Source organism: Sebastes umbrosus, chromosome 22 (genome assembly GCF_015220745.1).
Source record: "Sebastes umbrosus isolate fSebUmb1 chromosome 22, fSebUmb1.pri, whole genome shotgun sequence".
Classification (NCBI taxonomy): Eukaryota; Metazoa; Chordata; class Actinopteri; order Perciformes; family Sebastidae; genus Sebastes; species Sebastes umbrosus.
The window spans coordinates 5,730,267-5,755,312 of record NC_051290.1 but is presented as its reverse complement, the minus strand read 5'-3'; the positions used below and the strand labels follow the sequence as shown (position 1 = coordinate 5,755,312).

Here is a 25,046-nt window from a genome sequence, read left to right as displayed (position 1 = left end):
ACATTTGCATTTTGGAACATAAAACAGAAACTACTCAGTCCAGCACTCGGGACTAGGCAGGCATGATGGGAGATGTGGGCTGTTCCTGTCGCTACAATACTCAGGGCACTTCCTGCATATGCCTATGGCATTTTAAATTGCATGAATTAGCCTAAAGGCTAGCGGACTTAAGTTAGATAGTTAGTTTTCCTTATTCATAGTTCTACTCTTACTTGGTTTAACATTAAGTCACTGCGTCTCCTGACGGAACAATACCACGGTTAAATTGTTGAATCAGAGCAGCTGATATTGGTAGGGACAAGCTTGCTGACTGCTGAGTCTGAGGAAAAAAGAGAGGAGAGAAACAAGCGCGACAGTAAATGATTATAAAACTGTATTTTTGTAGATTACAACGCACTTGTAATACACTGCAGAAGGATTTCTGTTTTGTTTTTGTAATGATTATGTACTGAGGTGGGTCACACAGATACTGATATTGAAAAGATGCAGCTTTTTATATTGTAGACTGTTGTAGTCTAATTTTTGAAACACTTTTCTAAATAAAAAGGGAGTTCTGTTCTCTTTTTAAAGAAGAATTTGAAAGTATAAATGACAGTCGATGATCTGTTGATCATTATGAATCAAGACTCCATAGTTTAACAATGACACCTTTAAATCGAAAGTCAAATCGAATTGTGGATTTGGAGAGTCGTGACACCCTTATTGAAGATATATTGGCATTTTTAGCAGGCTAATAGTTTTACCCAAACTGACTGCTGTCAGTGCAAATAATCAGGATCAACTGAATTGTTGGTAAATGCATCGATGATGACACAATGATGACTTCCTTTACACGATGTGTAAAGGAAGTCAGTAAATCATTGTGTGTCTTAGCTTTGTCCAGGCAAGATGTGTTTCAGCTGTGCTGCATTCAAATGCAAGGCATGAACTCTGTACGTGCTTCAAAGAACAGCATCAAAAGGGAAGCAGGATTTGGTGTTGATTTCAACAAGGTGTACCCATCTGCTGTAGAGTAAACCGAACAGCTGGAAGGCGCTTAGGATTTCTTAAGAAGGAAGTTTTATCTGCACTGACCAAAGTAGCGCTGAGCATAGCAAAAGTCTTCGGGGGCAGTTTCATGTGAAAATCATTCCTCTTTCACGTATTCTGCCCCCCCCATCTGAAGTGTGGAAAAAGTGTTTATGTAAGTAGGGTGACATATCAGAGGGAAATGGCTAATTACCTTGTGTCAAACAGCCAATAAAATAATCATCTTCCTTTTCTTCTATAAGTGCTGCCCTAATGAGAATCTCTATTCTTTAATGAGGACATAACTCAGTCAGTATGCCAGAGTCATCTGTTTTGTCTTTTGCCCTCCAAAAATTTCATGAAGAGGAGCAACATCTTATCATAGCTATCAACTTGGGAAATTTCAAAAGTGGATTTTTCCATTGTGTCGAGAAAGTCAATTAGTTTCATGTGATCATCTCGTCTCTGTGGTATTGTATCATCATTTCTTTTAGCACCGTCCTTCTAGTGTAACTACGCAAACTTTCACCATTCAAACAGCAGCAGATATTATCTTTCAAAAAACCCAGATAGACTTAGCAGCGTACTTTGAAATTTGTTAAATTTGCTGCAAGGAAGTACTGCAAAATCAATATTAAATGCATAGCATTCCAGTTAATATGCAGTAAGGCCATGCTTCCTGTAAATAGTTTTAATGACGTTCTTAAGAAATAATGGAATTCAGATTGCATGCTGATAATTTTACAAAGATCATTTCTCTCCAGATTATATCATTGATTTGCATAATGAGTCAACATCAATTACGAAGCAAGAATATGAAGTGATTTTAAACTGCAAAATCTAAGTGCCCAGTTCACAAGGAAACACATTTTATATCTCTTAAAGTTGGATTTTGGGCGCAGCTCTTAATGTGTGAATTCTCTTGTCAGTCTCTGTGCTTTCACTCTCTCCAAGGTTAAGATCTCTCTGAGAATCAGGGTTGACAAACAGGTATACATCCACACAGAGAGAGCGAGGAGTGATTGTCTGTGCCAGAAAGGAACAAGAAACAATGAGGTTGAGTAGGAGGCAGCACAGATTTCTGGAAGGTAAAACTCACCTAAAGCAGCTTTGACTACACCGTAGAGAGAAGGGAGCTGTGCTGGCTCAGATTACCTCTGGTCTTCCCCCACAGTTGGTAACCTGCATTTGGCTTCCCAGTAAGGCTTTGGGTCATCCCAGCTACAGGGCACGGCTAAATCTGAAATTTCATTGGCAGAAGCTCTTTGTTTGTACTTCCTAATTCCAAAGTGAATTACTTTTCTTCCAATAGGCCACAACAGAGTCAGGTAATATTTCTGAGCTGCAGAAAACACAAGCTTTGAGCTATTACATACAGGTATCTGCCAACATAACACCAGACAGACATAGTAGCAGCCCAAATGTTTGACCTTCTATATAAAGAACGACCTGTTGTTTAGATACAAACCCCCAGATACTATATGTTTTCCAAGACTATGCTTTATGTGTCTGGTCCTATGGCTCATTGGCTTCAATGGGCCATGTTAACTGTGAGAGTTAAGGGTTTGATTCCCACTGGGGTCACATGTGATTAAAATGTACTGTATGCCTTTAGGGTGCCTTGAATACAAGCATCCACCCAGTGGCAGATAGTAGTGTTAGTTATGCAAACTCATCTCGGAGGAGGAAGCCTCCTGTAGGCAGAAAACATCTCTTTTGTCGAGTTAGACCTCATTCAGTAGAGTGAAAAAGGCACCATTACTTTATATTCATTTGTAATATTCAGCCTGAAAAATACAAGAGGTGAGAATCGTTGCACTCTCGCTGCTATCATGAAAAGATCTATCCGCACTAATTTATGTATTTCAGATGGTTAATTGGTTCTCAAAGTCCCCATACATCCGTCTAAAGCTGCATACATTGGTAAGCTAGTAGGGCTGCACAATGAATCAATTATTAATAGTGATCACGATTTTGGCTTTCCCACAATTAAATGAACATGATTAACTTCGATACTGACGTTTAAAATGCGTGCTCATGGAAAAGATGAAGAGATGAACCGTCAGTCAGTAGCCGATCGAAGTCGGCTGGTTTTTAGCAGCCTCATACTGTATATCCAAGTTTTTTGCCGGTCAGACACATGTGCAGCCGCCACGTGATGGTTTTATGTCGGCACACAGCGGCACAGTCAGTAACGTCTCACACACAGACACACACGACATGTCGGCGGTGTGGAAGTTCTTCAGGAACAACCTTAACAACATTTGGAACAACTAACTTAATCTGACACTTAATATATAGTATTTCATTCCCATGATGCTGCTCAGAATAATCGCAGTGACCCGCTCGTCTGCCGACAGCACGGAGCACATTATGGTGCGTTCAAACTCTACTCAGTAAAAATGAGTACTAGACAATGGTAAATTACAACCCTATCATGATGCCTAATAGATGACAGTAATATAGTAAAAGGACAACATTTAGAGTTTTCGAAGGTTGGAATTTAGCGCAACATGGAAGTGAAAGCAGCACTTTGTTTATTTGAAATGTGAAATTGCAAGAAAAATATTTTGTCCGTAAAATCTATGAGTAATCGTGATCTCAATATTGATCAAAATAATTGTGATTATTCATTGTGGTCATGATCGTGCAGCCCTATAAGCTAGTTACATGATGAACTTCTAGGATAATGAATGCCATAGTCATGAAAAACTGAAGAAATTAACTGTAGATTAGACTTTGATATGTTTCTCTCTTTGCCATTTATCGCTCAGTAAGATTTTTCACCATATACTGTTTCCAACTAACTCCAGTCTGTTACTAAAAAGACACACAAAGCAAAACTGCAAGTGGGTCTTCATTTCCAGCTCCTGTATGACCGTGACATTTGTCATTTCCCAGCTAAAGGAACAGACATTGATCCGTGTCGAGCTGGCTGTCCACTCCTTTTAGCTTAACCGCCACCGGCTCATTGTAATGCCTCAGTGTCCTACAGGTGTCATTGGACCCCATTACTGGAGACAGGCTTGATTGGCTATGCAAGACACCTTGGCTCATTAGAGCCAGTGGAACCGGGGAGATTCCCATTTCCACGGCTTCTCTCATTCCCATATTGGCCACAGGTTTCTCTGATGTGCCATTGTTTGACTGGCAGGATGAAAGTGACGGGAACTTATCGATGTATATTTTATGCCAGTGATTGAACTAAGGAATTAAATGTTTGACTACACATCTAAGGCTATTCACACAATACCAATACCAGGATTATTGTTATATTTTTAATTTAATATACGGTTGTTGAGAGATCAGATATGTAATTTGACTGTTCAAGTGAGTACTTCATCTCATAATAAAGCCTGCACTGTATTTATCTGTGCACTTTTATATTCATATTCTGCCTTTCACACAGCACTTTAACTTGCAGCCATGAGATAGTGCGGTTTGGAAATATCAAATATATTATTAAATTGACATACATTGCAGTGTGGTGGCATGTTATTGCCTTTCAGAGAGCTAATGGAGTTGAGCTGATATTTTTACTCAGCTCAACAAACTGGTGTGTTTGCTGTGTAACTCTGTAATGGTTTGCAAACAACCTCTGACCTTGTCTTTATTCTTGTGGTTACAAACCTCTATCAGACTTAATCCACGCCGGATTCATATTAGGCTATTAATCTACCGACCACAAACACACACACGTACGTATATAGATGCACACACTTCTCCCTCTCTATCAGTCTCTATTAATTTGTTAAACCCCAGAGGAATATGATACATAATGTAGGATTTGAGAGCTTTCTTACTCACAACACAATCTGCCCTGCACTCTGCAGCTTCTCTATAGCTCAGTCTAAGAGGTTAAGACCCACCAGGTCTCGGTCAAAGAGTACCTGCTAATCCAATTGTTGTTATGCTTGTTGGAGTCTGATGCGTAGGGTTTGCAGAACATTTTAAAATGTAATTATTTAAGGTAGTTTTTTACTTTCACATATAAGGATACAATTTACATACGTCCTTGTGTCATGATCATTTTTTTAAATAATGTAAGGATAGGGTAACGGCAAGGTTTTGCAAATAGGGCTGTACATAACCATTATTTTCATTATCCTTTAATCTGCTGATTAATTTATCAATAATTCAGTTGCCTTGGGTCCCATCATAGCTTAAGTCTACAGCATTTTACACTGCAGAAATTATTATTGGCTAGTGGACTTTTCCATACTCATACTTCTTCTACTCTTACTTGGTTTAAGTCACTGCATCTCCCAAAATACAGGAGGACAGAACCTGCCAAAATCATAATGAATAAATATGGCAAAAATAATATTAAAAATAAATGTAGCCATAAATTAATTGATAAAATGCAACATCAATTTATATTCCTGTTTTAATTTGCTTCTTTATTTTTTTTTATCTTTGTATTATTTCCCTTATTTTTTACTTCTTCTGTTAATTTTACCTTTTATTTATTTATGTATTTATTTTTATACATTTTTAAATTTATTTATTTATTTTATTTTATTTTTTCTGCTTGTATTTTTTATTTATTTTATATTTATTTTTAAATGTCTGTCGCCGGAAAAAGGGTCCCTCCTTTTTCTGCTTTAGCCTGGGCGGTTGAATTTCAGTGTGTGTGTGAATTCACTCCATGTGTGTTCCACCCCGTTCCTATACACGTTGGGTAAAAAAAGAATACTTAAATAAATCAACTATCAAAATAGTTGCTGCTTATTGTTTTGTTGATCAACTCATCGTTGGAGCTCTGCTCGCAAAAACATGCTTTGGCAGTTTTAACAATTAATATACTTAAGCATCATCATCATGCATTTGTTTTTTTCCTGTTTTCCCCAAAGCTTCCTAAAGTGCTCTAAAATAGAAAAAGCATTATACACTATTAATGGTTCTATCTTCAAAAAGATTTGAATAACTGCTTCTGCTGTTATTATTTTATGAAGCATTGCTCATTTATTGATAATGATTCTAAATAGTAACTTCCTTGTGAAATATAGAAGCCTGCAATTGGATTAAGGGTTCAGTTAATAACTTATTTAATGAACAAATGGGATCAGTTTGGTCAGAGGTTGTATTTGTGCTGCAGATGTCAACTAATGTCACATGGTCAGCAGTAGTCATGAGTGGGTAGGTGACACAAACGAGGGGAAGGAGGGTGTGTGTGGCTTTCTTCCCATCATTATCACCTCACAGCCAGACCAGGTCATTCTAACTCCCCAAACACACACTGCTACCTCCATACGTATGTCATGTTCTCACCTTTCTCTGGCGAGTGTTTGAGCAGCACACAGGTTATTTACAGCTGTGGCCTCGGCTCTCCTCCACACGCAATTAAAATGCTGTTTGGATGCACTCGTGTGTAACTCATCGGCCATCTATCCCTCCCTTCTTCACTCCCCCCTTTTTTCTTTTATTTCTCCTCCGTTTTGCTCACTGGAGGGGAGCTTTTTCTTTCATCACGCCACAGATGACATCCTCCTTTTTGTCAAGGTCGCCGAGGAAGGGCTCCCAGATGATCGTTGTCACCTGTCACCCCCCTTTTTTTCCTCTCAGCATCGTTTTTTCCTCTGTGATGTGCTGATTGTGCCGACGCCGTACGAGCGATCGCTGAAGGCGGCTTTTGCTCTGCTGCCACGAGCATATTCTCCCTGAGTGCAAAGTGTTTAGCCAAGTCATTGTCAGAGTGCAAGTGGTGATTTGCAAAGGCCGTGTTCCCTAATGATGCTTTTCATGGGCAGAATGTCATGTCTTGATGACTTGGCTTCAACTGATCCGTTTTAGTTCTGGCTATACACTCCACCATATAATATTAATATAATATAATACTTCATAGAGTTCTTTATGGAGAGCGCTGGCTGAATGCCAGACTTCAACACTCTCTGGATGCTACTATTCTCTATTAATCTGTGTGTGTGGGTGTGTTAAGCTGGGCATATGCTGTTCGATTTTAGAAATGTTGTCGTGTACTTCCTACTCCTACTGTACGAGTAGATCATTTGCGATGGCCGGTTTGGAGGAGTCAATCGGTCTTCGGTCCCCCCTGTACACTGTATGGCAAACGACGAAGCTGAAATTCGGTCTGACTCTAAAATGAGTCGTGCAGCTCAAAATTGGGGTCAGAAAGGGACTAAAATGGTACAGTGTATGCCCAGCTTTAGAGATCAGGTGAGCTATAGAGGTGATTATTCCTCAGCCATCATCCTACCAGCCTGAACTTTGAGTCTCCCCTTCGAAGTCTCATGTTAATCCCTCCCTACCCTTTCATTTCCCACTGTGAATCACAGTTCAGCTTTTCAGATTTCCCTCTACTGTACCTCTCCACTCCTCTCCTTTTATTGCTCCCTACTGTGAAACTGCTGGTACACCCCTCTCTTTTTGGCTTCCCTCCTTTCCCCTCCTCCACCTTGTCCCACGAGTTCCCGGAGGTGACAGGCAACGAATGAGGACACTCATTGTTACGCCAGCTAGAGCAAAGCCATGCATTTTTAATCTGCTCTGACACTGTTCTCCATCTCTCTCTCTCTCTCTCTCTCTCTCCTTCTTTTCTCTGTTCCGTCTCCCTCGGCATCCTGTCCCCCCAGCCACAGCTTGATTCACACCCAGCGGAGAGGCATTTCACCTGGGACCACAAACCTCAGTGTCCTGCATGCCCCCGGTGCTCGTGCCCCGCTGCGTCTCTGTATATATGTGTGTGTTTGCGTGCAGACACCTCTGCAGTGTAGTTGTGCTTCAGGGCCTCACAGCTTGTGTCAGGCAGGGGGAGAAAGGGAATAAGGGAGGGGGTCTGCATCCACTGACCTTCAGCCATTAGCAAGAGGCTGCTCTCGTTGGCTCTCACACAGACACAGACCAACCGTTCGTCCACTGCGGGATTCATGAAACTAATAGCGCTATTACTGAAGTCCTTTGGTTGCCAGCTGACAACAGTCTCTTGTGTGAGTGGATCAATGGATTCATCAATAAGAGACTCGGTGGATATTTAGCATTGTTGATTGAGAAAATGAGAATCCCATACAGAAACTAAATGCATCCGCGTTGGCGATCTTACACAGAAACATCGATAAAAGTTAACATTTTTAATTGAAGGATTTACACCCAGGTGCCATTCTATTAGGTGCATGCATCTTAAACTAATGCAGTCTAATGCAACATAAATTCTGCCATCTTGAAGTTTATAATGTTCAATATTTGTTGACACTGTCGTAATTCAATTTTGTGGTCATTTTGCGGAGCTACAGTTGCAGTGATAATGAATTATTCCTTGTTATAGTGAGAAAAAATGTATCCACCTATGTATCACAATCTCTTTTTTACAATTTTGAAATGGAAAAAAATATAATAAATAATTCCTGACAATATTTGACTTCAGGACATCAAACATTTTAATGTCTTAATTTTGATATTTTTGAAAGTAAAAGTCCTTAGAAGTGTATTATTCAACTTTTTCTCATGGTCTAGTGTTCACAAAAATAATAAGAAATTGTAATATCGAATTGCATTGAATACTTGGAGAATCGCAATACTTTAAAATTGTTATACCTATCAAATCGGCACCCAAGTATCGTGATAGTGATGTGATAGGTGAATCGTCCCGGCCCTAATAGTTTCATCTAAAGTTATTTATTATAACAGTATTGTGTCAGATTTAACCACAAGGTGTTTCCATTATATTGTACACCCCCTGTATGTCCTCATGTGTGCTCACACAAACACAAAGCACAGGCTGTTTACATGAGTAGATGGATGTTAACTGTTAGGTAGGAGATCATATCTCACAGTCTCATTGTGGGTTTATCAACAAGCAAGGCTATTTTTAGCCCCATCCGTACACCGATCACTTAATGTGCAACCAGATTTATGATTGCAATAACATGCCTCTGTTTGCCCCGTGTTTATTTCCACTTTATTTACATGGTTCTCACATGTGTGGGGACTCCGTAATGGAAGTCATTACTCTCCTGCCCTGTGTGCCGTTCTAATAGGGCATTAGTATGCTCTTAGTGGCGCCGTTGCTATTGAACTCTCCCTCTCCTTCAGAGACGACTCACTGCTGCTGGGTCTTTCCTTCATTCTCCCCTCCTGATGTCACCTCACGTCTTTTCCTCGCCGGTGTGGCTCCCCGTCCCCGTCCCCGCCCTCCCTCCCTCCCCCCCGCTGCTCTCTCTCCTCGTGCTTGAAGACGGTGAATTAGCTCCAGCCTTCAACAGGGATCTGCCTTTAATGAAGCCTTTGTGTTTGTACTCTGAGCCGGCGCCGTTTCGAAATTGAATTGGATGTTCTCTCCCCGCTCGGTTCCTCTTACCTTCCAGCTCCCAACACGGCTCTGGCTTTCTCCATTATCTCCCGCATTCTTCGCCACAATGCTCCACATTGTGTGCCTCAATACGCGGGCATGTTTTCTGAACGCATGCAAACGCTCCCAGGCGCGCATCCAAGTCCCCGCACCTGGTTGCATAATACGCTACACTCACACACACACACACACACACACATACATATGCAGTAGCAGCGTACCGCTTTGTGTAGTATGAATGCCTGGAGATGCACACTTGGTCAGACATACACGTTCCCCTTTTCATCCAGCCGCTTTGCCGTGTCCACGGTCCAATTTGCACTAATGCTCTGCGCTTGTACTTGCATCCTCTCCACAGTACTTCTCTCTCTTCTTCCCTCCACAGCCTCTGTCATCAGTGGTTATCCTTCAAGCTGGGTTATTGTTGCTGTTCTCAATGTGCGACTACCTGTCCTGACCTTGTCCCGTTGTTCACGTGTGGCCACCACGCCGTCTGGGAAGCCATCAACATAGATCTGCGCTCACCAAAACGTGCCTGTGAAGCAGGGGGCCTTTTTGTTATTGTGTTATTCTGTTTAGTCTCACTTGCTTCCCCCTCCCTCCCCTCCCTTATTTCCTACTCTACTCTCCTGGTAATAGTTGAGAATGAAAGGGAGAGCTTGTTTCTCTTTCACTGCCCCAGTTGGCTCCTTGTCTTTCTTCTACTATTGTTGTTGGGGCTTACCCACGGACAGGAACGTGACAGAACACAGTGTGATGAATGATATATGATGGAATGCTTTCATTTTCAAACAAGGAAGAGTGTAGACTGATGGTCCTGTACTGCAGCAGAGGGTGCACTGAGGACTGTACTTAATTGTACCAGATCAAGTCAAAACCAGATGACACTCGACATGCAGACCCTCTAGAAAAGTTGTAGAACTTGTCACTTGTCGGGGCTCGTCGGTAAAATAAGAATAGCTGGTGAGCCAGCGAGCCAAGAGCCAAAGTTGTCGCTAACTTCAGGGCTGACTTTTTTCGCTTCGACACCAAATCCTCTGCCATCTCTCGGTCTGTCAACTCTCTCTTGTCTCGCTGAGACTCCGTACGGACCAGATGCATTCACTTACTGCATTCACTTATTCACTTCCAGTTTGTAGCGTCTATTGATCATCTATTGATCATCTATTCATAACGTGCCGCTGATACGCCAAAATTAACTAAATGGGTTTTATTTCTGTAAAAAAAACAAAAAAACGACGGTACGTAATGTAATCAGTGTGCGCCCGACCACCGTGTAACACCGGTAACACCAACTATTACGACACTTCATAGCTGGAACCCTGCTATGCATGGGCCACAGGCTGAGAACTGTGTGACAGCCACAGTCCAGTTTATATTTTTAATCCTTTTTTAAGTATTTCTGACATACAGACAAACACTTGACAAACTTGACATACTTTACAAAAATCCATTGGCATCTCCTCTGGGCCATCATGTGACCCTTCCTACATCCAATGACACAAGAAAGATGCAAACTTGATATTTTTACTCACCGTCTGACTTTATAAATGACCTAGAACAATAATAGTAGCACAGACAGCATTGGAGGTTAAAGTCCTCAAATGGGAGGTTAGCGGGGAGATGAAGAAGAGGACAGGAAAACCATCAAGTCTGTTTTTTTAAGTCTGGAAACATCTGGAATTTGCTTTATTCTAGCGCTCACAGTTCACCTGTATTTGCCTTGTGAAATGATATAGAATCTCAGTATCCACCAGTACCAGAAATGACAGTAAAACAGCCTGGTAAACTATATGTAAATGCCTCACTAACGTTTCCCTCTGAACCTACTGAGACTTCCCATTGACACCTGGCTTATTTGACACTATTAGTAGTAGTAGATTGTCCGTAGGAGAGCTGCGCTGCCGTTTACATGGTTAAAGTGTACAGCATCATTATGGAATAACTGCTGCATTATAGCTGGTTTAGTGCTGGTGGATGTGTGCACAGTGTGCACTGGCTGTAGTTCACTCAGCAATATGGAAGAGGTGATTACCCCGGTGGTGTCTGGCTCCAACTTTCACAGGTGGCTCTGTGGTGTAAACACACCACTGAGAGGAAGTTGTATTTACTCTTTGTAATAATGTGAGAATTGGTGCGAACGTGCTTATAAAGATTTATAAGCCTTTATTTGTGTGATCCTCTTAGGTTGGAACTTTGTTTCACTGGCTCCGTTTACTGTAGCCTGGTTATGTTTTTAATGAAAGCGGTGCAGTTTGCCTAAACCTTGCTGAAGGGCAGAGATTTATCCAAAGCTGGTATGCCTCCTATTGCAGTTTTTTGTTATTATCGAGGCAAACATGCGCACGCAATTTGTTGGATGAAATTGTCGGTTGCATATTTTATTTCTGGCTGTATTTCTTAATACATTCTCAGTTACAGCGACCCAATTTCCCATGGGAATCATAGACGTTTATCTCATAGCTGCACGCAGTAAATAAACATAAGCATGTGAATGTATGGACGAAATACACATACAGTAGAGACACACACCACACAATGCATGAACAAAAATAGCATTATGAAAATAAACATGCTATATTGCAGATGTTAAATTATTAATTTATTCATTTTTCATAGCTCCTAGCATGGAATGAAATACTTTCCCTTCCCTTCCCAACATACATGATTTAGGGCTGGGCGATATGGAGACAATCTAATATCACAGTATCACATATTGCAACGAAAGATTGGTCGTGTTGCCGTTGTATTTTATCTGGCCTTTGCATATTCTGCAAACAGCGAGCGATTTATCAAAGACATCTCCCTTTTTGCAAAAAGCCAAAATGTTTCCATACGCTCGAAAATCTCTCGCTCGTCTGGCTCTTCTTCGCCGTCAGCACTGCTTCGTTATGTTGTCGTCTTTCTGAAATTGGCGCTGCTGGTGTATGTCGATGACGTCATATCCAGGGAGAGTGAACCGGAGTAACGTTTAACGTTTGTCGTGCTTAAATACAAGTTGCAAAATCTCTGTATCGATACAATAGATTATTTACCTTGCAAATTGATTTTAGATAGATATATGTTACCTCCGTGAAGGACAACTTGCCGAGTACCTATCGATGTAGTTGGATTGCAGAAATATAAATCAATACATTAATGGTTACACCTCTATAATGTAGCTTTTAAAACCATGAAAAGACAACTCTTACACCATATCATGATCTTACGATATCCAAAATGTGAGATGATATCTAGTCTCATATCACAATATCTTTACTACACTCAAGTACACCTTATTTTAATATATATATTTCTATTGTATAGATGAATTAATTCCCTGACCCAGATGTTGGAGAGCAGACTGGAAGGATGAGGAGTAAAGTTAACATATTTGAATTTGTTTAATGATTCACATGATGCTCTTCCTGTAGATTCTTGACAGATTATTGGGATGGCTGACTACAAGAGGATTGGTGAAATGACATGCAACAGTGAACTGGTGATAATAAGGCACAGTATGAGCTAATCTATAGCCGGACAAGAGGAGATACAAGAGCTTTTTTTGCAAGCAATTATTCAGAGGCGTTCTCCTCATTTTGTGCGTGACGGATGGATAAAGTATGTGTGTGTAGGTGTCTGCTGCACGGCCTCAAGGGTTAAAGGTTCCTCTCTGCATCGGTGAGTAGTCAATGCGTTTATAGACTGAGGACTGGCTATTGTGAGGAGGAAAAGCCGTAATGTCAATGTGAAGTACACATGTGCAAGCGAGCATACAGCAACTCACAGCCGTCCACTGCACCTCTGTTATGACGCCGGATCAATAGGTGAGCGTATCGACTTCATCTCCAGATAACGTCATCATCAGCATCTTGCATTGCTAAACAAACACACCTGAGACGACCTCCATACCTTTTATATGGAGGGTTTTTTACAAGGTCACAGTCGGTGCTTTTCGTATTGATCAGCTGAACCGCTGTCTTTTAGCTTTTCCGCTTGGTTTGGGCAGTAAATCCTGAGGCACTGAGTGGTTTCAATTGGCCTCAGAGGCAAGCCGGTGTAATATTATTTTATTCCAGGGGTCATAATTTATCCTGTCTGTAATATCCCCACCGAGGCTGTTGGGAGGAGGATGCAGTTTGTCTTGCGAGTTCAGGTTGGATGCCCAAAGAACTGCCTTTTTCTAGCAGCTTTTTCCAGGAGCATTAGCAGTACTTACATAATCTGATCCTTTATTCTCAACTGCAGTTCCCCCCCCTCCTCAGCCCACAACCCAGTGTCTCCTCTCCTCTCTCTTCTGCCTAACCTACTTCTGCCCAGTGGCCTGCGAATACGTGCATATTGTGTCCCCTTTCTCACAGCTCCCCATGTGTCTGCGTCTATGTGCGTGCGTATGTGCACACACAAAGCCTGCGTGTCGCCTCATATCTTTTCAAACTTGCCACTTCTTTGTTTCTGAGTCACAAAGCGGCACCGCATGCCCGTGCATGTTCCAGCTCCCTCAGATTTTCGAGCCGAACTGAATCAATGTTTTCAGAGCGGGGTCAGCTCCATTTTTCATCAGTTATTCTTCCTTCATTCCTCCTCACAAGACGAAAGAGAGCTGGAGAGAGAAGACAGACTTGATACTGCTCGACTACACGCGAGGTCTTTTGTAAGACACTGCTTTCAACCATATTGCCCAGATCAATATACCACCATAGGGAGTGCACACCGAGTGAATTGAGAGGCCAATAATGAGCTCAGCGAGTCTACAAGGTCTGTGAAATTAAACACATTGCTCACCTGCTGCAGATATCGGCGGGCCTTGACTCTTAATAATCATATCGGCGCCCTAACGTCAATGGAAATCGCTAAGCTGGAACGTTGAGTAGAATATCCACACCCCGGTTTATTGCCTCTGTCGGTCCCCAGGTCTCCGGCGTGCTTCTTCTGATTCCTCTGAAATGTTCGCGACACCCTCCATCCGACTTAGCCGGGATATTGAAATGTCAATACCATTTACAAATCTGCAGTTGCTGCGATGTCCCCTCAAAGTTTATATGTCTTCCACCTTCTGCGTTTACAAGCCATGAGGTCTAAAAGCCAATAAACATTAAAGAGGTTGGTAATAATTGCGGGGTTACTTCGGATAAGATTTGTCGCTAATGGTATTTTTATGACGGCTTCAGACAGCCGATAAAATCTTAACCAACGAAATTGCTTAAACTTTTCATTATTCCCCTCCTTGACACCTGAATTAAAATGTTTGGTATTCTAACATGAAAGGGCATTTCAGATCCTTTTAAACCTTCCATTATAGTGATGAGTGTCAAAGAAATACAATCACAAGGCCTATTTAGTCTCTGTGTTTTAATTGTGGTTACATTATCGGCCTTTTCCGCAGCTTTCAGCCCTCTATCTCTGCTTCTATTCATCAGCTCCTTTCACTCAAAACACAAAAGTCCTCCGTTAAGGCTGGCCCACACTAAAAGATTTTTCAAATCTTAACATATTTTGAAAATGTGAGAGACCTAACACATAATATTATGTTAAAATTAACAGTTTTATTCCTGTAGTGAGTGGCCAGGATGGACTTCCGAGCCGATTGGGGGATGTAAAAGACACCCTTAAAGGGACTGTTTGTAACTTTTTAAGCGTATAAATGTAGGGGGTCGGCACACATGCGCGTTCGCATATGCGCGCTCGCGTGTGGCCGGAGCCTCGTCTCCGCTGCCTGCTCTCCTTCACTCAGACTCAGAACGCGCGCTCACTCCACACTGCAGAAGAGTTAGTTTAGCTCTGAGAATATCTAGTGAATGCACAGTGGACGTTTGTGCAGAAATAAAAGCTGCAGCTCCTCCAGACCAACAGAGGTTTCCCGTGTCTTCTGAAGTGACGGGGCTCCTCCACGAGTTACGTTGTCGTCTCGTTACCGACCGGGTGCCGTTGTCTTCGGCTGCCGGCTACGGTCGGGAGGCGATAACGTAACTCGTTGAGGAGCCCCGCTGCTGAAGCCTGCGCTGAGCAGGAAAAGCCAACACTAGGATCAGCAGTGATTCATGGAGAGACCTTCGTCTGGTCAGCTAACATTACTGCCAAGCAGCTGAAATATAGAGTGATATTGTGCTTTTAGCTGACGTGTGTCGCCTCACTGTTTTGAGCGATGCTCGTTCATGTCTATGTAGAGCGAGCAAGCGCGAGCTCGACTCTGACTTTCGTTGATTTCAAGGCTACAGATGTCGCTGTTAAACAGCATTTCTGAATCTTACAAATAGTCCCTTTTAACTAGGGATGGGTCAAGATTTTAGATTTTTCAAATCTAAAAAAAATCGACTAGTTTATGCAACTATTATCATGTCTTGAAAAACACATATTTTCTCTTGTTTTAACCGTTTCAGGCACTGGTAGTAACTTTACGACCAGTAAAACGGGTGTGGTGATTTTTAAAAAATGATTCTTGGTGATTATTGAATAGTATTTTTGCTTGGAATGCACATTCCTACTCTTAACATATCTCACACCACAGGAATATTTGGCAAGATAATCTTTAGAACCATTAAACAATCGGGGCTTTGCTGACGATAGTCGTTAGGGTTGAATCGGGCTCAAAATGGGCTTGATTCTCGTGTAGCGTGTACCCGGCATTAGACAAGTACTCAGGTAGCTTTTGGGTAAATGGAAGCTCAAGGAGGTTAGGAGGTTGGCCTCTTAAAATATAGGGCAGCCTCCCTAATAAGGTGCAAATATCAGGCCCGTGGCATGAGCGAAGCAAATTGCTTTTTGACAGTATATTTAAGATGGTAATCGACTGTCATTTACCACAGCCAATTGGCTCTGAATTGCTACGTGCGCTACAGTGTCCCCTCCCCTCTCCTGCTCTATCTCACTTCCTCTTTCTTTCTATCTGCTGTCCCTCTCATTTTCCCTGTCTGATTCTTCCATAATTCATTGGGGGCGAGAAGGCCCCCCGCCCCTCGACCTCACATACATGGACACACACACACACACACACACAGTAATGCCCATAATAGATGAAATTCAGTATTATATTCATGAATCCAGCACTTGCTCTGAGCGTAAGGAGAGTTTTATTTGACAGAGTGGTCGCTTCTGTACCTCCGTTTTGCAGACATGAACAAGCAGCAACGTGTGAAGCTGCACGATAAACCACACTAGATTTGTGTATGCACAACCATAATGTGTGTATTTAAAAAAGCTGGAGCTATAATTACCCAGGTGTACTCACACATTTCCCTCACTGAAATTTTTAATCCCTCATTTCACCATCTTCCTTCTAATTGCTGGTGGGCTCATGAAAAACAATTCCTGTGTTCCTTCGAGGCGCTTGCTGTACTCGCTGCTCTCTCATAGGTTGGTTGGCTGCTGCTGCTGAAATGCTTCTTGTCATTGGCCACTAAGGAACCAGAAATGGCCTCTAATTGCACCTGCCATTGCCCCAATTAACATGCACTAACGATGGGACGGCTGCCACAGGCTCCTGTGTGCACAGGCAAGAACCATAATGGTTTTACACATTGAGATGCAAACCCAAAGGAGAAGGTGCATAAGTCGTAACAGGTGGAAGTCTGACTGATGTGGAAATCAAGAGTAGAGTATTAGTATTATTTTACGACGGCCCCGATGGAGCTGACCATGGCTGTATAAAGAGAACGAAGCTGACGGGAGAGCTACAGTATACACGTGTGACGACGTCCGGATATTGCTTTTTAGGTTGTCCTGAATACTTAAATTATTCAGCACAAATAATCCGTTCAAAATGAGGCTTTATAAATTGTTAGAAATGAGCGAATTCTAAGATCAGCTTTTTATTTTAATAAAGCAATTCTCACTTCTCTTCTTTCCCCTTTGCAGTGCAATAAAATCCATCCTTAGATTAACTAAGGCTTGACATTTCACAGAGGTTTTTTTTTTTGGCCATTATAAGACTCAACAAGTGACTGCTGCTGAATGAGTGTCCTTTTTCCACCCTCTAGTTGACAATGGCTATAGAAAAGGCCCGGTGGCTATATTGACAGCACAGTGTTTTCATCCTAAAATAGACACAATACCTTTGTCAACCGCACACTATCAGTTCCTCTCTCCCAAACACTGAGGCTCCGGCAGGTCTTTGTTTCTCACCGAGATGGTTCTCCCTCGTCTGATGGGGAGAAGATGAAGGAAGGAGGGAAGGAAGGAGTGTCTTTGTATGAAGGGGTAGGAGTTGGACGATAAGCAGGCATCTGCAGAAGCACTGTGGAACGAGTTCTCCTTTTATTCGTCTCTCTCAAGACTTGCTTTCTTCTTTCTATCGCCTTTCCAACCCTCTGTCTTTCCTCCGTCCTGTCTCACTCTATCACTTACGCCGCCTCCCCTCTCTCTCTCTCTCTCTCTCTCTCTCTCTCTCTCTCTCTCTCTCTTCTCTCCCAGATAAGGCCAGTAGAGCTGCAGGCTGCTGGGCTGGTTAATTGGAACGGGAGAGTCTCGAGGCCTGGCCAGTGAGCCTTGTGCTTCCTACCAAAACATCTTCAGGCACCGACGCAGCCACACGCATGCTGCCGGGCGCACACAGACTCACACAAACTTAATCGGCCACATTCCCACGCGCCCCTAGCAAACATTTTACATTTCACGCATGCAAAGCCACTTAGAACGGTTGAACAGGTAGGGGCTCAGTATCTCACTCAAGGAAAGAGGAGGAAAAACAGCACTTACGGATATGTAAACTTGAATACTGTAAACATACTGTAGGTGCCCACAGCTGCACTCGCATATGCATCACCTTTGGCACTGATTGGTGCTTCTGTATGTACCAAACACACAATAATTTACCCCTCCAGGTGTTGAAAGTGCAGATATTTTCACCCTCTCTGCAGTTGCACACGCTGATATTAATCTGGGACCACCACACAACATTGATAACAAGACAGAGCTCAACCCGGGGCGCAAACAAAACCCCAATTCATTCTGCTTCGGCATGCACTTAAGTCGGATTCATTTGGATTTACACTTTCAAACCCCGGCTGCACCTGTAGTCCACGAGCTCTTCTGAAAGGCTGGAAGTAGGTGGGACTAAAGTGGGATGGTGATGGATGGCTGAAATAACCGAAAGAGGGAGGGCGAGGCATGATGGGAAATGAAAAGCATTATGAGGAGGATAGTGTCAAACAGGGAGGAAAAAAAGGAGAATGGAAAGACAAGCAAGAAGGTGTTTAGAGCTTGGATGAGCAGGCGGCCATGCGCTTATGTCTTCCTCTTCCTCGGTCTCACAACATGATTTGCACTATTCACTGCAGAGAAGCTGGCTGATGGCACGCAGATCTAACGGCGCCGTTGTGCGGAGGACGATGTGCATGTGTTGCTGCGTGACTGCGTCTCAAGTAGCATTGCGGGCTAAGTGTCAGCGACGTCCTCTCTCCCTCCCCTCCCCTCTCTCCCTTTGCCGGCCATTTTGTCGGCTTGATCGTGGATGTAATAATGTCTTTGAGTGACTCGCTGACACCGAGAGGTCTGCTTCTCCACGCCTCTGGTGTCGCTGGCCTACATGATGCAGCATGTGTGGCTCTCTGTGTGCCTTCATGTGTCTATTTCTGCCATTTCTGTGTCTTGTTTTTCTGTGTGAGGCTGTCTGTCATGCAGTGCCATCCACAGAGGCAAGTCCACTGTGTCTTGTGTCTGTAATTGATCTCTGACTAGCCAGACTCCCACTCAGTCTCCCCTTAAAAAGCCCTCATTATTTCCAGCCAGCGGTTATTGATGGACTTGATGAAGGAGACATTTGGGTGACTTGTTACTGCAGGGCCAACTTCCAAGTAGAGTCTAAAGCAAGCCGCAGAATATTAGGGCTGGGACAATTCACATAACTCCTGATTCTATTCTATCACGATACTTGGGTGCCGATTTGATAAGCATTGTGATTTTTCTTTATATAACGATTCTACAAGTATTGTGATTCCATATTACGATTTTTTTCTGAACACTTCACCATGGGAAAAGGTTGAATCATACACTTCTAGGGACTTTTACTTTGGAAAATATCTAAATAAATGCAGTAAAAATGTTTGATTTTCAGCATGTATGTAGTCAGAGATGTCCTGAAGTCAAATATATCAGTCACTGTCAAGAAGTATTTTATTTTTATTTTTTTCAGTAACCCAAAAATGACACATTTCTCTCACAAATTAGTGGTATTTTTAATTTATAAGGGACATGTAATGTTTTATACTTCTGGTGAATATAATCCAATCAGTTTTATTTCCATATATGTATTTTGTATATACAGTTCCCTTTGTTAACACTTTATTTTGAAAACCGGACGTAGTCACACGTGTGTACTTCCTCTAACTTCTCCAAGTCCGTCTCTAGCTCTCCCGTCAGCTCCGTTCTCTTTATACATCCATGGTCAGCTCTTTGCAGCATCGGCTGATTTGACCACGGAGATGAGAGTATCCACACTGACCCTCCGCCGTTGTCTACTTTCTCGTTTCGGCTTGCCGCGGCCGACTGCGGTTTGTTTTGGTTGACGGATACGGAACAGATATGACGTCACGTTACTCAGACTACAACAATAAAAGCGGTAACTTCCCTCTACCTTCACATAGACTCAATTGAAGCAAATATATTGAATCTGGCATTAAAAAATCTATTTCAAAATTGATACATAGGTGAAATGATTGTTTTGTCCTCACCCCTACAGAATATACAGTATGTGTATACAGTTCCTGAACTCACCCTTTGTGACTGCCTTCTCTTTTCATCCTCACAACATTTCAGCTTGCAGAGCGAATTCATTTACTCCCCGTGATTCACCCTGTCAAGGTGTCACAGCAAAAGGAGCAACAAGGAGTCCCGTTAAAGTCATCATTAATCGTACAGCAAGGCTAAAGCCCTTGATCTGTTTCATTAGCATCTCCTCATCAGGGCTAAATGCAGTTAGCAGTAACATCCAGAGCTGGTCACTAGCGGCTTACAGCTGACGAGGCTGATCAAAGGCTGCAGTCTGATGTGAAATAAAGGCCTGCTCACCTCTGTGTTAACACGCACGCTCCACATGACTGGAGGACTGTGTCGCAATACTGATTAGTTCGTTTTATTTTCACTCCGCTTTAAGATGTCTTCTTTGTAAAAGAGAACACACCTACATTATGGAGTCTTTGTAATTCCTCATTCCCTCAAGAGTCATAAATCTGTCTCTTCATCCTCGAGCTGCATTCAAGTGATGACAGACAGTCAGACAGTTTGACTTTCTAGTAGAAAACATGCACTACAGAAGCCCTCAAGAATGAAACTCGTACACGGTATCTCAACCAAGTCCCCAGGAAGAGCGACGGTCGTTGATGCCAATTTTCGTAGTGGCCAAACGGCGGTACTACAACTTCTGTGACCATCACGTGATGCCATTGGGCCCAAAAAGACTTTTTCCCATAGACTTACATTGGGAAAGAGACGTCTGTAACTTTCCCGTTGCATGAAATATATAAAACGTTTACGCTTCATGACCTAATTACCTGTCAGTAATTAGCTTGTACATTACGGCTGCACAAATAATCGAACATTGATCACAATTTTGGCTTCCCACAATTTAATGAACATGATCGCCTGAGATATTGACGTTTAAAACGCTGCGGCATATCAAAACGTCTGGGTGTAGATATTATCTCTACAATCAATGCATTTATGATTAAATTAAGAGCATAAACTTGTTTATCTAGCCTCTAATTGTCGTAATTTTGCTCTCGAAGTGCACCAGATTGAAGCATTTAACTTTGAAATGTAGCTAATAACGTGGTATGGTGAATATTCCTGTATTTTCTCATATTGCAATATTTATATATAGCAGAAAAAAATATTGCAATGTCAGTTTTTTCCAACATCATGCAGCCACTTATTTGTACATTAACATGGATATAGCACAGCATGGAAGTGAAAACAGTGCTCTGTTTATTTCAATGTTAAAGTTCAATAAAATATGTTATCGCTAAAATCAATGAATACTCGTGATAAATCATTTTGGCCATAATCGTGCAGCTCTGCTGTACATTCAATTTTAAATAGTAAAAATGCACTTAGGTACTAACTGCACTATTTTTATCCTAGACAATCTTTTATATTTGCTTCCCGTTTTTGTTAAGAAATACTATTGAAACACACAAAGGTTTTATTTCCACCTTCCCTGAAAGTGTCTAACTTCCAAACCATGCCATTCCTCTTATCTCCTCTCCCCATCCTCCTCCTTTCACCACTTACTCCAAACGTCTTGGCACCAGCCTTCTCCTCCATTGTTTCTCTTTTGTACTCCCTCTCCCACCACTCCTTGTTTGAAATCCTTGTTCTCCATCTTGACCAGGAATATTAAAAGTGGCTCAGCGTGCCTCTCTGGTTAATTAGAGCACAGCAGCGGCGGCGGCAGCAGCCTCATGCTGACGGATGGTACACTGCTGAGCTTCTCACAGGCCAGGATTAATGGCTCCTGCCTGGCTAGGATATGGTGTGTGTGTGTGTGTGTGTGTGTGTGTGTGTGTCTGCTTGTTTGCACGTGGAAACTGTGTGTATAATGCATATGCGTAGGTGCATTTGTGCATAGGAAAACTATTTGCATGTGTAAATATTTGTGCGAGCTACACCTCTATTACCCTTTGTCTAGATTATTGTACCGTATAAATATTTCATACGCTTGAGCCGTTTTTATTGCATTTGAAAAGTGTTTCAGTGTCATATTTACAATTCTAAATAAGGTTTTGCCCCTTAGGAGGGGGGAAAAAAGTGCAACATTGAACTCAGTGTAGCGCTGATGGGCAGTGAAATATTCAAACCAGCCTTTACCTGAATGCATGTGAGCTGACTGTTAGCGGAAGAAGAGAGATGAAAGCCTGGCACAGCTTCACACAACAGGTGTAGTCTGGTCTGTGGGGAATCTGAAGACGTTGGGCCGAGGCGGAGCTCTGCAAGAGATGGATTAAACACCGAAACACACACACGATTTATGCCATACTTAAGTTATTGTAAGAGCCTTTGAGATTAGATTGAAGTTGGGCATCTCCTCAGTAGGGATGTCACCATACCAGAAATGTAGTAGTCAATACCAAACGCAGTGATTCCATGGTAAAAAAGTAAAGCAATGAATCCCATGTACTTCAACATACACGTCTTTATAACCGTTTGCATACTGGTCAATCTTTTTCACAAGTGATGGGATAAAAATAATAAATGGGGCAGTTTCCACTGCAATGTGGATGAAGCCTTAAAGAGTTTCTGCTTAGTTCCTGTCAAGACGGTGCCAACGTTCCCCCCATGGGATGATGTGAGAGGAAATGGGTCGGTTGTTGGCTCACATGACCACGCAGTTATCCTGAGGGGTTGCAGAGCTTCACTTGGACAAGAAGTGGGGTCAGGGTGTTTGAGGCTGGGTACAGATTGCTCTTTCAGCAGCTCAGCCAAGCACTGTGAGCCAGAGAGCTGCCGTCGTTTTTTTTGGAGGATAGAAATCGAGGCAGATGGGTGTCACTCTAGCAAAAATGGAAAATAATGTTATTTTTGGATTGAAAGTGGACCGAAGCTGGATCGTACGTGTCATTTTGTAAAACAATGCTGCGACCAAATGCTACAGAGAAGACATTGTGGACTACAACGGTGACAAAAATCATAATCCCAAGCAGGCATAAATATAGACACACACTGAGTATACACAGTCCAGCACTGTCACACAAGGACAGTTGCTTTGCTGAATGCAGACAGCTGCACACGCAACTAAAATCAATCAACACACACACAGCGCAACCCCTCGGAGCTCTAGTTATCTCTCGAGGCTTGTTATGTTTCCTCAGTGTCCTTGGGATTTAATAGTACCATCAGGCGAGCTGGCCAATACCCCCTAATAACTAGCAACACAATGCATCGAGAACACACTGAAACTCTACGTAGTAAACCTTCAGCGCTGTGAAAAGAGCAGGAAACACTGCTGAGTCCCTGAACAGACAGAAATAACTCAATGAATATTCAATTTGGCCAGGGAATATTCCAAATCTATTTACCCATAAGGGACACAGATGTGGTTAAAAGAATGGTTGATTAAACAAGCGTAAGCTCTCAAATTGTTCACAAAATGCAATTCTTTTGGTCCCAAAGTGTTCGGGGGTTTTAAGCGTGTTATTGTTGCTCTTCATAATGGCAATTAAAACAATGTCATGATCTGTGTGTGTGAGTGGTGGGGGGGTTTTACATGTGTATGAAACAGCAGTCTGCATATTAGAGGTATTTGCTTCAGTATAATTAGGTGTAGACATTCCTGCCTATGTAAATTTATAGTACAATGTACCTACCCAGATGCGTCTCTAAGGATGACTCATGTCTCTGAACAGCACGTACGTTTCTTTTCACATCTGCTAACGAATCCTGTGAATCTTGCCTGTTAATTGAGCGTACATATGTGTATGCTGGCGCGTGTGCAAACGAGAGAAGAACGTGTGCAAACATGCAGATCGGGCTCTTGTCACCGAGAGACCAAAATAAACCAGCACCCGGCTTTATCGCTCCTCCAGGCATGTTGTGTCTGCCGCGTATTAGAAGACATTTTGTCTGACAGCGTCTCACATTTAACAAGTCTGACAAACAGTAAATCATGTGGTATTTGTTTTAGATGTGTACATGTAAGATTATTGTGAGGCATAACCACCTCCTCCACCTCAAAGAAGTAAAAGTCAGGAAGCCATACACCCAACACTGACAGCAGATCACATCTCCAGCTAAAATTTAGTAAGGTGGTTACTAGAAAAACAGCAGAACACAGTAGATAAACGACCTACCTGACGGTGTTTTCTTGTCTTTTGTGCACTCTGTTTTTGTACCAGTTGAAATGCATTGCTATAGATGCATGCTGCTGCAAGCTGCCACCGTGCATTGTCATCATCAATGTGCTGCTATCTACCAAACTGAGAACACTAATTGGTTTTTGACACTGTAGAATTGCAAATAGAGCTGTTTATCATCAGAAGCCTTCCGTAGCTTCTAAAATACAAATCATATGTTTAATATAGGGCTGCCAATTGATCTAACACTTAAGACATAATGTCAAGTTCTGTGGAGAGGGAGGACAAAATGTATGAAGCAGTGACTCTTGACTTGAGAAATGGACAAATCTGGTTATGAGAGGGACAGTGGATGGAAAATAGGAAAGGGCTAACTTATACATAAAGTATATCCCCAGTGTGTCAGTGTGCTGACTTGACTTTGACATAGTAAAGTGCATGTGATTATCATAAAGTGGGCATGTCTGTAAAGGGGAGACTCGTGGGTACCCATAGAACCCATTTTCATTCACATATCTGGAGGTCGGAGGTCAAGGGACCACTTTGAAAATGGCCATGACAGTTTTTCCTCGCCAAAATTTAGCATAAGTTTGAAGCGTTATTTAACCTCCTTCGTGACAAGCTAAACAGATTCTTGCCAATACAACATGGTTGGATTCCTTAGGTTTTGTAGTTTCATATGATACCAGTATCTTCACTCTAGCCTTCTACAACCTAAAAATTGCAAGTTGCAGTAGTGCTTTATTAATGCCTTAACTTTGACACTTTTTATTTTTATTTTAAATATTTGTATTAATGCAATACGACATAGTTTAAAAAGGTGACAGATTGTACAGACAGATGTGACACCACAGCCTGTGAATATTGGTAAAGTTTGTTTGTATTTTTGGAATGATGCAACGCCCATCTTTTCTGTCATTTCAGTTCCATGTGAAGGAAGCATTGCTTTCTCTTGCTTGCCAATATGAACG

General features: G+C 42.2%; 1 protein-coding gene across 13 annotated transcripts in view; it reads left to right on the top strand.

The window, feature by feature from the left end:
* The window catches only part of nrxn2b (neurexin 2b), a 794,249-nt gene that overhangs the window by 63,678 nt on the left and 705,525 nt on the right, over positions 1-25,046 (top strand). The gene's annotated exons all lie outside the window — the stretch shown is intronic.